The following is a 9,620-nucleotide window of genomic DNA, read 5'->3' as shown; positions in this document are numbered from 1 at the left end:
AAAAAAAAAAAAAAAAAAAAAAAAAAAAAAAAAAAAAAAAAAAAAAAAAAAAAAAAAAAAAAAAAAAAAAAAAAAAAAAAAAAAAAAAAAAAAAAAAAAAGTATGTGGTTTAAAGCACAGCCTTGACCACACAAATAAATAATGAAGTTAGCTCAACATCTGAGATATGGAAATGGCATCAAATATACTCCCTATATATGTTAAATTCCCCAATGTAACACTATCCTAGCAATTTCTAGGACTGCCATGAACATCAGATGTTTACAGTGTCCTGACAAGGTTGTTTGAACACTGTTCCAGTGCTTCCTGCTAGGTTACAATATGTTGGCCACAGGTCACCTAGCAGCCATTAGTTTGGAGAAGAACTGCATTATAAATCTCACAAAAACATTGACTTTATTCTTTAATGACTATGATTTTGCAGTATACAGTTTAAGTGGACATACCCATGGCTCCCTCTTCTGGATAATCCACACAGAAAATAAGAACTACCCATTTAGAAATGAAGAAAAGACATTTTAAAGTTATGTTTTATTTATCAAACCTCTCATTTTCTTTCTCAATCTTTTCCCAATTTTTTTCTTTTTACATTTTGCATTTTACCTTGAATATATAATGTCAGCCACAAAAACGTTGAGAACAAAGACATCATATACATTGTTGTCAGAAATACGCAGTCTCTTTAACTGTTCTTTATCTCTTATCACAATATGTAGAAGTGGTGTCAAATAATCTGTAAGAAACTGAATAAAAAAGATGATAGAACAGATTGGAACTAAAGTGGAAAGATTGAAGAAAGCAAATATTGACCTATGTTCAGATGAGTAGAGAGGTGTTTGCCATTGCTAACAGAACACATAAAAGATAAATGTGACTCATATTCATAAGGGAAGGTAAAAAAAATGGTTTAAAACACAAGAATAGATTAATAGCATAAATTGAAAAAAATGAACTTAGAAACATTTCTCCTACATAAAACACTGTATTTTTGACATTTTAATTAAAGTGCAATGAAAAGCCTCTACAAGAAGCTTAAAAAAAAGGGGGGGATTTTTTTTTAAAGTGTGACAGAAGAGTTCCTATTTAAACAAACAAAGTTTGTTTATTTTCAAGGTCAAAAAGTTTGATCAATATGCTCCAAAAGACATTTTTGTTGAAAAAATTGAAGTAGAAAATCAACTGTTTGTGTACACTATATTTGAGGATGGATATAATCAATAGGATAGGGCTTAGAGCAATAAAGGCAACACCTCTACATTCTCTCCTTTGATTATGAGGAGCTGAAAAGGTAAACTAAACTAAAAAAAAAAAAAAAAAAGTACCCCATTTAAATGGTTTAAGTGAAAGGAGATATTACATGGATATTCCATGACAGATAAAAATCATTTCATAGTAGAATAAATCAAAGGGGAAAAAGTCCACATCATGAATTTGTCTTAATAGGATAAATTTGTAATATAAATTAGGTTGAACTGCAACATTGCATTCTCATTAGCAACTTAATTCCTTAAGAGTGTTAATAGCTGAAGGATTTAAGAAGATAGACAAGAATTTGCACCTCATATAAGTCTTGGGAAATAGAATATTTTGTGATTTTGATTGGCTAAGCCAGTGTAATTTATCAGGAAACCTGCTCATCATTCTTTTTACACATAGTTTTCACAGAAGAAAAGGAAGCACTTTGAGTACAGATTTAAAGGCCTGTCTTTAGGGTTTCACTTTTAATTTATATCTTTGGATAAATTAAATAAATTTCCATAAATGTCTCTCTTTTCCTTTCCGAGATCTCATTCTCCTCATTAGAAAGTAATGCTACACATTAAGTTAAAGACAGACAGACAGACAGTTAGTTAGAAAGTATATTGAATATGAGGTTAAATCTTTGATTTTTTTTTTATTTCAGTCCTTGCTTTAATAACAATAATAACATGGAGATTCTTTTTTCTGCACAGAAAATAATAACAATAAAAAAAACCCGAAAAACAATTACCCAGTCTTTCTCAAAGAGAAGTTCTGTCAAATAATTTACAGTGAAACTAAGTCACATTAATTAACTTTCTAAAGGCTATTGTGTAGACTTGGGAAAAAAATACAGAACTTAAAAAGCATAATTTAAAAGTGAAATAGAACTCTTTAGAAAAGCTGAGAATTAAATGGGAACTGTTCCATAAGCAGCATCAAAATATTGCATGATGATGGATAAAGATGACATTTACAAGGTTTCGTAATGCAAAATGGTGAAGTTTACAGGAAATTAATCTAATATGGTAGACATATCATTTCTCACAGAGGCTGGATCATAATTCAACTGTCTTCATCTGACAAGGTCAAAATTTACCACAGTGTACACCAGACAACTGTAGCTTGAAGAGGTTTCATCACATCTTAAATCAGTCTCTGCATAATTTCAGACATAAAAATCTAATTCTGTGGCAACCAGAGGATACATCCCTGCTATATTAGAAGGAAACTCTCCAAGATTTTTGATTAAAATATAATGAAGAGAAAAAAAACCCTCTCTACTTAAAAAGATTGTTCATAATTAATTTGAATTATCAGCAAGCAAGTGATTATACAGTTTCCTCAGAAATATAGCACATATTAAAAAAATATCCCTTTCCTTCAGTGTAACAGTTTTTTTGATACTACTGTTTCATTCTGATTAGGACAAACACAATAAAATCAATGAAATAAATACTGAGATGCTCAAGGTATAGACATCAAAATCAGCCTGTGCACATATTGAACCCCAACTCCAAGTTCAGTTTTTATCTATCTTTATGGCTTCTTCCAAAAGCACAAGAAAAAAAAAAAAAAAAAAGACTAATTTTGTGGTGTACTCAAGCAGAAAACATCATTATTCTTGGTAAGGGTCAAATCATAGAACCATTGAAGAGATGCTTCTGATCAATATTAATGGCTTCGAAAGTCCTAAAGCATTGCTGTATCTTTTGGCATTGACTTACTCAGTAAACTACTCATATATATTTAACAGAACCAAATATTGAAGGTCTAAATAATTGTTGAAAATGTTGTTTTATTATCTATGACCCAGGTAAATTTATTACGATTTTCACAGCAAATTACTGGTATTCCAGAAACTGGACCAACTTATTTCAGTTTTACAGAAGTGCTTAATTGTTTTACAGACACATTAGACCACTCCAAAGTCTGCTTCTCCCACCATCAGGGGTCCAGGTTCACAAAATTAATGACCTGGCACAGCAATCAGATTTCTTTGTTAGGCAGTTAGCAGAACAGTGTGTAGTGATGATCACAATGCTATAGGACAGTCAAACTGTCAAACTCCTGAAGGATTGAAATTCAGCTGTCATACCAAACTCTTAAGGAACTAAAGCATATCTGCCTCCTGTGTACTTTTATTTAGTTCTTTGGACATTGCTTCATGCATTTTTACTTATTACTAGTTTTCTATCAAGCATCTATTGAGCATTTTAATCAGCAGGCATGCTCTTCCTAAGCACTACACACCTACAAGTACTGAACTTTATCATCAGATAGCATAGCCTACGTGCCATGTACCTGAGAAAATCAGTGTCTGCACAGATTTCCAAACTGATTCAAGCAGATTTCAGTTAGTCCTTTTGAAGAATACACACATGTATTTGTTCTTCATTCTCCTATCTGGAGCTGCTGTCAAACCTCTTTCTTCAGTTACACACCTGTAAGAAGACTTCAGGCCTGCATATCACTGCTCTAATATACGTGACATACACACCACATAGCAAAATTACAGCTCTACACACAGTACATAGTATGAATTTAGGAAAAAATTAAACATCACTTATGATTATACAATATCTGTGGTATTAGTAAGAAAGTTGTAGCTTTTTTGTAGCTTTTTAAAGCAATCCAATAAAACTCAGCAGAAAACTTTATAGCAAAGAACAGTATTGAATTCAGAAACAGTCGTGATTTTCCATTATCTCAGTTTCTTCTAGAGTAATTATTAAATGTGCATAATCATATTAAATATGCACAACGCTGTACAGATTCACTCTCATTAAATACCATAGAATTTCTTCATTAAGGAGGCAATAAGTTGACGTCTTGCAAATCTGGATAGGTATCTCTAATTAATTTAAATTGAACTAATACATTTTGAGGTCTGGAGGAATCATCACAGTGATCAATTCTGACTTATAGCATAAGAAATGCCATGTTATTTAATAAAGTAATTTCTGCATAAAGTTCATTATTTCTGAACTCATTTGGACCCAACTCACCAAGTAACTACATGGCCTTGCCTATATTTCATTCTCACCAATTTCTGCTGCATGAAAAATAACAGCATAACCTGCCTTGAACTCCATGCTGGTTTTTCCTATTTTGCTCTGTCATTTTGTTAGGAGAAACTCAAAAAAATAGAATGGTGAAGCTCCCTTTTTCTGTTAAGAAAAAGGACCCATGACTGATGTCATCTCTGAAACTTCAGCAAAGCCTCCAGGCTGCCAAGGAGCAGTGATAATTAGGCAACCAAGGTGAAGCAAGTGCTTCAAACACTCCATGAAAGTCACCAAATCATTTGAAGCATTCACTGAAGCAGGAAGAAATATTGTATCAGGGTTTACAATGATGAGTCATCCAACACATTCATGGTCACATCAGCACTACAACCCAGTGGCTAATTTGCTGAATTCAGAAAGGCACATGCTGCAGCCATGTGCCATGCTTGCCCAAATTTCCAGAGAACAATTAAAACAAGGTAAATTTTGAGAGTGGGACGGTGGTTTTCATGCTCTAGAATTATGATCATCCACTAGAAGTCATCTGGGCCAAAAAACTACCTAATAGCTAAAAAGTTCACTGTGTAAGGAAACTTGGGATTTACCTGCCACTTTTCAGGTATCCAAGCTTATATAGTCTCACAAAGTTATTATCCTAAATAAAATAGAGGAAAGCATAGAAGCATTACACTAATCAAAGTGTAATAGGGAACAGATGTGTATGCACCCTTATTCAAGTCCTTTCAGGCATCTTTTCTGCTGGTAAAACAAACAAAAGAAATAGGTACACATTTACAGCCCTATAAGGAGCAACACATCAGCAAATGCTGATCTTATTTAGAGGACGAACGTTTGTCCTGTGGTTTTTCATCTTGTAGGATGGAAAAGAGGCAGTGGTGGTAAGGGATATGAACTGGCTGATTCACAGTGGTATGTTTAGTAGATGGAAAGCAGGTGGACATGAAAAAGAGTTTCAAATTGTTGCTGCTGCATATCATGTTACAGATATTTGTGAAGCAACAAAGAAAATGCTATTAGCAGGAAAGTGAAATGAAATACATGTTCAAGAGGCAAGAGGGTGAGACAATTACCTGAAACCCATCAAGGTGCAACTAAATCAGACCTTCCAAAACTGCAATACGGGCTTGGGCCTAAAAGGAAGTTTCCTTTTAAAAGTTAATTTCTCTCTTTCTTGTTGTTATGAAGGAATATTTTAACGTGTTTTTATCTGTAAATAAATACGTCTCAAAATAAGCCATAGATTTTCATTTTAATATTCCAACATGGCATTCTTCATATATTGACATCATATATTACAGCCTATTCTTTCTCTGTGTTACAGAGAACTTGGTATATTGTCATTGCAAAGTTTATTATATATCGTTCTTTTTACTACAAGAATAGCCATCATTTCCTCAAATATAATGATGTGGCTACCATAATACAAACATCATTTTTTTACTACATTACTGAATTAATTTTTGTTTTCCTAATACTCATATTAATGAGTGAACATTGCCCACAAATTCCTTGGAGAGCCTGGAAGGGAAAAGCAAATCTTGGACAAAGTTATCCTTTGGACTGCATGCTAGATGCACATAGCAGAGCAGGTTAGGTTAATTCATTGTTGCTTTAGCTTTTGAACTCAAGACTGAAGCATAAAAATGAAATGTAGTTAGGAATATTTTGCTTGAATAGTGAGATAGTGCCTTCAACTACCCCAGAAGCATGACCGCTGTCTGAGTGTATGCCTTTGATTGCCTTATTGATGGTCCAAAACTGATTTATATTTTTATAAAGTAGACTTTAAAAGACATTCTATGAAAGCATTAAGTCAGTGATTTATGTCATCCTATCATGCTCCAAAAGCAGTTAATTGACTTTTGCTGTTTTAAAGATAGGTTGAGTATGGATTTGCTGTAAAGCTATGACATCATAAAGAAACATCAGTCAAAATGGGAAGGTGTATAGGTTAGGAGCAAGCAAAGGTGTAATTTTTTTCTTGATACTCCTTATCATTTATATACCCTACTGTACTTGGAGTTGTCACCACATTGTTTTCTGTTTAGGTCAATTGAATCTTGCTGCTTGATTATCAGTGCCCTACATTTTCTTTGGGCTAGATTTTTTCAACTGCAAAAATTTCCTTTTAAGAAATTTTCAGTGTTGAACTGACTAGCAGGTAAAAACCCCAGAGTTTCCAAGAGGTACCAGTGAAAATGATCCTGCATTCTGATCACTCTTTCAAGGTCTCTTTCTGTATCTTATCCAGCATAATCTAAATGTGCATTACACTAGACCAAAAACAAATGTGAAAACTAAGCATAAGAACCACATTTCACAGTTAGAACCTAATTTTTCTTAGAATTAGAATCATTACATTTTATTTTTAATGACACATTTGTCATAAGATATCTGATATTCAAAGATATTTAAAAGCAGCCGATAAGATTAACTGATTTTATAACATCTGCCCTTCACCTTTTTCTTTCACCTTAGTCTAATTTTTGCACTTCATATCTATCTTAACATAGAGATATAACTGCCACTTGTGAATAAAAGCAGTGGATTAGTAAAATTGTTTAAAAAATTCATGGTTAATACTTTACAAATTTTCTCTGGAGACAAATATTCAGTAAAGAGACAAACAATTTTTTTTAAATAAATACAAATAATTATATGTGTAATCCATTAACAAGTTACATGCTTATTCAACTTTCAGAAGTATGCTTTATTAGAGTAATAAATGTACAGTTGGATAACATAACAATTCAGGAGAATAAAAAACATAATAAAACCAGTGGAGTATTTAATTTGTAATACTAAAATATAAATTTTAATTTAATTACTTTAAATTAAATTTGCACAGAGACTTGGCATAACTTCTCTATTTAAAACTCCTTCACTTAAAGATGATTGTGCAAAGGTCGGCGGTGATGCTTAGCACACAGCTGGATTTTCAGGGCACTGACCAGTGAACTCAACAGCTGCTTCAAGCACGTTTAGCCAGTCTGCATAACTGAAATATCCATTTTAAGTAGTAAAGTTGCTATGCAACTGTCATAGTTTTCATATATTGATTTTTTGAGTTGCATTCTTACATTACCCTGTGCTAATATTTACTGTCACATTCATAGCACAGCAAAATGGAAGCAGGATGTCGCAAAGAGATTTTTGAGAGTTCATGTTTCTTAAATAAATCTCAATTTCTCACACTGCTATCATTCATCTGTCTGGTGAAAAAATTGTTTGTCTTAAACTATTTCAAAAAGTCTGCCTGTCATTTGATATATTTGCTGCAAATTGGAATTGCATTGCAGAAAATGCATAGGTTTAGTCAAATAAAATAAAATTATATGCCAGCTAGCTTTCAAATATTCTAAATAAGGCAAACCTATTACATACATACTTGTTTTATTTATGCAAACCTGCCATTGCTTCACATGTGAAAGTGCAGCATTAAGGGAAAAGATGAAGATACATCATGCAGGCAGTATGTCATTAAAAATATTCTCAGAGATCCAGAGGCTGCCTATCATATAAAGGCTTGCTAGTGTAGCCTGCTCTCTATTACCTAATCTGTAAGTAAAATAAGCTCCAGATACATGCAAATTCTCCCATGGCTCAAGAAACAGAGACTTCCTAGAGCAGAAAGAAGAGAGAAGTGGTTGTAGAACAATCTTTTGTCTTCCAAATAAGTAATAAAAGATACTGTAGCTGTCATGGATGCACAGGTACATCACCGTTATTCCCCTACCCCTCTGTTCATCCTGTTGGAAAACCTACAACAGCAGAATTGATTTTGAAGATAGAAAGTACCATTAAATCACATACCCCAACTCTTCTGGCAGTGCAGACAAACATCCATCTGTACTGAAGCCAACAACTTGAATGTAGCTAAAAGGTAATTTCCAGATCTGATTTAGAAAAGATATCAAATTCATCACTTCTCTTGATAGTTCGTTAAAATGCTTTATCATCTTTCCCATGGGATATTTGTGTCTATCTTTAAATTGTCTTTAAGTTTCAGCCAATACACTTGTTATGTCTTTCATTATTAAACCACTTTTTAATGATTCTCAGCAACATAGAAGGTTTCAAAAAGCAAACCTATGCTCCTATTTCGTCCATTTTCCAAATCGATTTACCTTTTTGGCATGTTTCATTTTGAATTGCAATGAGTTAAAAAGCCTGTTCCCCTATTTTGCTTTACAAGACTACCTTTGTTCAGTCTCTGTTCAGCTTGTTCTGTGCAAAATATATCAGCCAAGTAATTTTGAGGTAGATGTCATGGATGTTAAATTCACTCCTTAATTTTAGACAAAAAATATTTATAACTAGCAACTCATCTATTTTAACAGAAAGCAAAGTCTTTCCCCTGATTAAAAAAACAGAAACAAAACCAAAAACAAAGCAGATTAGTGGGAGACAGCAAAATTCTCACAGTTTGTCTCACATTCAGATCTGTTCAGAACTAGAGTACCACAAACACTTATTTGGCTTCAAATTAGTGAACATGAGTAAGTTCTGAGAAAAAATGCCTATATGCATTCATTTGAATAAAAGCTATGAATTCAATTTAACACTTTTGAGAACCTTTTCCATTTTTAAAAATATCTAAATAGGTTCTTTTATTTCTCTTGTCAAAAAAATATAGCTTTGCAATTGTTATGTACCTAGTTCACAATTCTCCATATGGCGAGAATGAAATCATCTTTAACCTGCTATGAACAGAAGAGTAAGCAATAAAAATACAGTAGCATCCACTGCAGTTGTGCTACAAAGACACAGGGCTTCAAAACAAAATCAAAATAAATAGTTCATGAATAACCCATAGCTTGATATGTTTGTATATAAGAGTTCAGTGAATAAGTTCCAAAATAAACATGTTTATACAATCAGAATATTTTTGCTGAATAATGTATGAGGAAAGACATGGCAAAATTTGCAAACATTATGTGCTTCTAATAGCCCATCTTCCACATATTATAAGAAACAGAACAGGGTAGTATGAGATGAGATATGAAATGGCAACTAATCATGGTAATCCCTCACTTTGTGGTCACAGGAAACCACTGGAAAGATTCCCTCAGGAGATGGTAGATTAAATGTGACACATTCACATCCAGCAAACTGTCTAGAAAAAAGTCTCTGGGGAGAAGAAATTAGGATGATTATGGCAGCTGCAAAGGCCGCTAATAAATGAGTAAAAGTGTCATCAGCTTTGACTGGCTTTTCTCTACCAGCTACTGATAGTCGGTGTACTTTAGTTATGCCCCATACCTTTTTAGATCTTTTCAGGTTGACTCCACACTCGACTTCATAGTTGCTCTTTCCTCCCTTCCCTTTTTCTCCTGGATATCCTTCCTTCTC

At 33.2% G+C, this 9,620-nt stretch overlaps 1 long non-coding RNA gene across 1 annotated transcript; it reads right to left on the bottom strand.

Moving 5' to 3' along the window:
* Positions 1-7,504: 7,504 nt before the first annotated feature.
* Positions 7,505-8,553, bottom strand: LOC114063811. The gene is made up of 2 exons (XR_003572619.1): positions 8,396-8,553; positions 7,505-8,029 (listed from the first exon to the last, which is right to left on the bottom strand). It is a non-coding gene; the product is annotated as an uncharacterized LOC114063811 (long non-coding RNA).
* Between the last annotated feature and the right edge of the window lie 1,067 nt (positions 8,554-9,620).

The sequence above is a fragment of the Empidonax traillii genome, unplaced genomic scaffold (assembly GCF_003031625.1).
Source record: "Empidonax traillii isolate 1590-97213 ecotype Southwest subspecies unplaced genomic scaffold, ASM303162v1 scaffold493:size717247, whole genome shotgun sequence".
In the NCBI taxonomy this organism is placed as follows: domain Eukaryota; kingdom Metazoa; phylum Chordata; class Aves; order Passeriformes; family Tyrannidae; genus Empidonax; species Empidonax traillii.
This window is presented reverse-complemented; position numbering and strand designations above follow the sequence as displayed.